At 55.5% G+C, this 5000-nt stretch overlaps 1 protein-coding gene across 1 annotated transcript in view; it reads right to left on the bottom strand.

Moving 5' to 3' along the window:
- The window catches only part of LOC113807211 (uncharacterized), a 124483-nt gene extending 123996 nt beyond the window's left edge, over window positions 1–487 (bottom strand). The window contains exon 1 of the mRNA XM_070119131.1: window positions 1–487. This exon is cut by the window's left edge and continues 602 nt beyond it. The gene's annotated coding sequence lies outside the window, so the exon portion shown is untranslated.
- Between the last annotated feature and the right edge of the window lie 4513 nt (window positions 488–5000).

Genomic DNA, 5000 nt, shown 5'->3' with positions numbered 1-5000 from the left:
CTCACTTCCGGTCCGCTCTCCGCCCGCGAGTGGACCGTCGGGTCGCCGGGGATCTCCGCGGATGCGCCCCAGCTTCTCGGAACCCGAGTGACGACGACGGAGCCCTCCGCGAGCCGTCCGACGCGCGCCAAGCACGCCTCCGCGAACACGTCCTGCTCGCTTCCTCGTGGGACGCTTGCGGGACTTCCGGGGGATGTCCTACCTGTCCCCCGCTCCTCTCCTTCTTTCCTTGAGACGCAGGGAAAGAAAACAACGAATGCACACGCGCAGTGCCGCGCCAGTCAGCGAGGGCGGCCTCAGGAGGGAGCAAGGCGGCGGAATATCGCGCTGGCGTGAGACTACTGCCGACTGGTCGCCCGGGAGAGGTGTGGCGGAGCGTCCTTCGCGGCGGCGGTGGGCGAGGGAGACCGAGGGAGCACCAGGCGACACTCGCTCACGGCGGACACTGCTATCTGCGCCCAGATAGTGGACGCGCTCCCCTCTCCCCCTCTCCCGCCCCTTCCCCGACCCCAGGACATTGCTATCCGCACCGAGATAACGGACACGCTCCTCTATACTCCCCCCTCATCCCCAGGACAAAGCTATCCGCACCAAGACAGAGAACGCTTTCCCCTCCCCCTCCCCCCGCCCGACGACTGCCGTCCGCTATCCACACCAAGATAGTGGACCCCCTCTTCCCGCCCCCTCCCCTCCCCGCCCCTCGTCCTGTTCCCACGCTACACGACGCGTCGCCGCGGCACGAATTAGTACCTAATTAGCGGAACAAAAAGCTTATTTCAGACGCAGTATCACCCAGGCGGCGTCCTTGGGGTGGGAGGTCGTGCTGGTCGTTCTCTCACATCTCTCAGACGCATTACCGGGGAACGACCCTCTCCCGGTGCTCCAGTTAGAAAGCTGGAGGCATAATGTGACGGCTGTCGTTATTTAAGCGGCCAGGGTCGTCCCCTTGCGGACACGCGGGTGTTGAAACGCTTGGAGGAAGTTGTGTGTGCGTTGATGTGTGTTTCTGTGTAAACGTGTACACGTGTGTAATGTATATGTGTATGTACATGTCCGTGTGAATTGATGTGAGATGCATACATATCCAGACAAACACAAACACCCTACATACAGCCCCTACACCCCCCCTCCCCCCGCCCAACACCCCCTCTCCCCCCGCCCAACACCCCCATCTCCCCCCCCCCCGCCCCACACACCCACACCCACGTCCCGCCTCTCCCAGCGGCCTCTCGATGCTGCGGCCATGGTCCCTGTGACACAGCCACCTCGACCGCCCAGAGAGAGAGACGACCCGACGCGCGCGGCCTTGTAACACATTCGCTCTCCTCCTCCTGCAGAAGGGAGGCTGCCTGGCGTCTCGGAACGGAATGAATCAAGAAAACCCGCAGAATGAGGTTCTCCTTGGAGGCTGGGCTGGCTGCGTTCCCATTGGCTGCCGGAGCGGAGTTGAGAAGATGGGAGAAGGAAGGAAAGAGAGAAGAGGCTGTCTAACAGATTGAGAGAAAGTGAGGCATGTGCGTGCGTGTGTGCGGGTATTTACGTACACACGCGCGCGCGGAGAGAATCTAGTATGTATTTATATATGCTTGCCTGGATTTATTTTTCGAATCTTTACATTTAAAGGCCAACAACCGCAAGTATAATAAGCAAATACTTGAATACATACATGGAAACAGACATGTATTCATATACACTTACATACATGTATATAATAATACATACATACGTAGGCCTGCATATATATCTGTCCATCCTTCCATCTATCCATCCATCCATCCTTTCTTTATTCCTTCTATCCATCCATCCATCCACCCACCCATCCACCCATCCTTCTATCCACCCCTCCCTCCATTAATCCATTCATTCTTCCATCTATCCATCCTTCCTTCCTCCTATCCATCCATCCATCCAGCAACCCACACACCCATTCATCCATTTAACTATCCATGCATCGATCCATCAATCCATCATCACATGCATGCATACATGAATACATGCATCTATGCATAGGAATAAGATATTTATAGATGGATGGATAGAGCGTGAAGGAGAGAAAAAAAGACAGAGAGGAATAGAAAGGGAAAGGTTAAGGGAGAGGCAGACAGAGAGAGAGAGAGAGAGAGAGAGAGAGAGATAGAGAGAGAGAGAAACAGATACATAGATAAAGAGAAAGAGAAAGTGAAATACACAGATACAGAGACAAACAGAGAGAGAAAGCGAAAAAAAGAGAAAGAAAAAGTGAGAACAGAAACGAAAAAAAACACAAACACACGAACAAATGAGTCAGCTGATCGATGGTCACACTCGCCGATAGACAGCTGAAGAGAAAGTGAGACATGAAGCTGTTATTCGGACGGAACTTGCCCTACCTGATAGACTGGTCATGGCACATCCTCGCTTCACTAACGCGCGCATGTACGCACGCACACGCATGCATTTAAACATAGACGTGCAAATGATCATTAATATGCTCGCTGACACACTGGTACACATGCATAGAATACACGCATATATATGCATAATTATGCACCAAAGTAGAAGCACATGTACACGCACACGTACGTACACATACAGGCACAGGCAAACTTACGCACACACACGCGCGTGTTCATGATGTCAATGACGTGGGTTTTCAGCTCTTACTCACAGACTCCCCTCCCCCCCTTTGTTCCACCCATGACCCCCTCCCGTGCCCCCCTCCCCGTACCCCCTTTGTTCCACTACCGATGACCCCGTCCCTCCCTTTGGGGCCTCCCTCCCAGACCCTTCCCTCCTGGACCTTCCACCCCCCCCCCCGACTTTCCCCCTTGGCTCCTCCCCCTGGTCCCTTTTCATTCTACCCTGACTCCCCCAGGGTATCCATGCCACTCCCCACCCCCTATCCCGGTATCCTTCCCTCCCTCCTCCTCCCTTTGGACTCTTACCTCCCATCCTGTCCTCCTTCCTTCCTTTCTTCCTTACTTTCCATTCGGTTTTTCCCTTCTACCTTCCCTCCACCATCCTTCTATCCCTGGCCTTCTATTCTTCTTGCTTTCTCCTTACTATCCTTCTCTTCCGTTCCTCCCTTCTATCTCCTCTCTCCTTTCTCCCATTATCCTTCTCTCTCATTCCTCCATTCTATCCTTCTGTCTCGTTCCTCCCTTCTATCATTCCCTTCTCTCCTTTCTCCCATTATTCCGCTCCCCTATCCTCCTTCCACTAGCCCTCTCTCCTTCTTCCTCAATTATCTTCCCCATCCCTTCTCTCCTTTCTTCCCCTCACACTCTCGCATCCCCCCCCCCCTTCCTCCATCTGCCCCCCACCCCCTCCTTCTCCACCCCCTAACATCCCCATCTCTTCCCCAATATCCCTTATCTCTCCTATCTCCTCTATACGATCCTACAACCTCCCTACCTCTCCTTTCCCTTCCCCCCTTCCCCTCTCCCCCACCCAATCCCTCTCCCTCACCTCCCCCCCCCCCGTCAACCATCCTCCCTTTCCTCTCCCTCCTCTTCCCCTCCCCGGTTAACATCCCTCCCCTTCCCTCTCCCCCCTCCTCACCCCCATCAACCCCTCCCCTTCCCTCTCCCTCCTCCTCCCCTCCCCGGTTAACCCTTCCCCTTTCCTCTCCCCCTCCAACAGAGCCTTCTCTCCTTCCCCTTCCCTCAAATCACCCAACCCCCACCCCTCCCTTCCTCTGCATATTCCCCTTTCCTACCTCCCCCTCCTCCCCCATCTCTATCCCCGTCCCTCTTCTCCGCCTTTCCTACCTACCTCTCCTTCCTGCTACTGTCCCTTCCCTCCCTTCCCCTCCTCTCCTTCCCCTCTCCGTCTCGTCTCCTTTGCCTCCTCCTCCTCTCTCCCCCTCTTCCCTCCCTTTCCTACCACACCTCCGTCCCACCGTCCCCTCTCCCCCTCCTCTCTCCTCCAACCAAACCCCCTTCCTTCCCTTCCCTCCCTCCTCCTCCTCTCCATCTCCATCCTTCCCCTCCCTCAGCCCCCCCCCCCTCGTCCGGCCCGGTAACCTCTACTCCCGTTATGCCTTCCTACCCTCTCCCCTTCCTTCCCCCTCCCCCACCCTTTCCCCTGCAGCCATCCCATCTCTACCGTTCCCTCTCCTTCTCCTCCCTTCCCTTCCCCTCTGTCTCCTTTCCCTCTCTCTTTCTCCTTCTCCATCCCTACCGCTCCTTCACATCCCCGTGGGTCCCTCCCTCCCCTCTCTCTCCAACCACCTCTCTCTCTCTCTCTCACTTCTTCCCCTACAACCACCCTTCCTTCCCTCCTCCTCCCCCTCCCTATCCCATCCCTCCCACTCCTTCCCCCTTCCCCCATCAACCACTCCTCCCTCCCACCCCTCCCCTCCCCCATCCCCTTCCCCCTCGAGTCTTCCCTCCCTCCCTCTCCCACCCCTTCCCTTCCCCACTCCCACTCCTTCCCCCTCCCTCCCCATACCACCCCCACCAACCACCCCCTCCTTCCCCACTCCTTCCCTCTCTCCCTAACCCACCCCTCCACCCACCCATCCTCTCCCCTTCCCTCCCTCCTACCCATCTTCTCCTCCCTCCCCCCCCTCCCTCCCTCCAACCTCCCTCGCCTCCCCCTCTCCAACCACCCCTCCCACCCCTCCCACTCCTTCCCCCTCCCCTCCCTCCTCCCCCTTCCCCTGCCACTTTTTACAGCCCGCGAACCGTTCCTTGACATAATGGCGTCTCCTCTCCTCGCCGCCCGACCTCGCGCCCTTCCGTGGCTCCTTCCTGCCTTCCTTCTCTTTGATTTTTTTTGTGTTTTATCCTTGTCATTATCATTATTATTAATAGTTGATAGGGGCGGGATTTTTTGCATTTTTTTTTTTTTTTGCGTTTTATCCTTGTCATTATAATTATTAATAATAGTTAATAGTGGCGGGGGTGGAGGCTTTTTTCTTTTCTCTCTCTCTCTCTTTTGTTTCATTTGTTTTTCTTCACGTTCTGTTTTCTTCTTTTTTTCTTTTCATTTACTTATTTTTGTTTTTCTTCTTATTT

Source organism: Penaeus vannamei, chromosome 43, assembly GCF_042767895.1.
Source record: "Penaeus vannamei isolate JL-2024 chromosome 43, ASM4276789v1, whole genome shotgun sequence".
Taxonomy (NCBI): domain Eukaryota; kingdom Metazoa; phylum Arthropoda; class Malacostraca; order Decapoda; family Penaeidae; genus Penaeus; species Penaeus vannamei.
This window is presented reverse-complemented; position numbering and strand designations above follow the sequence as displayed.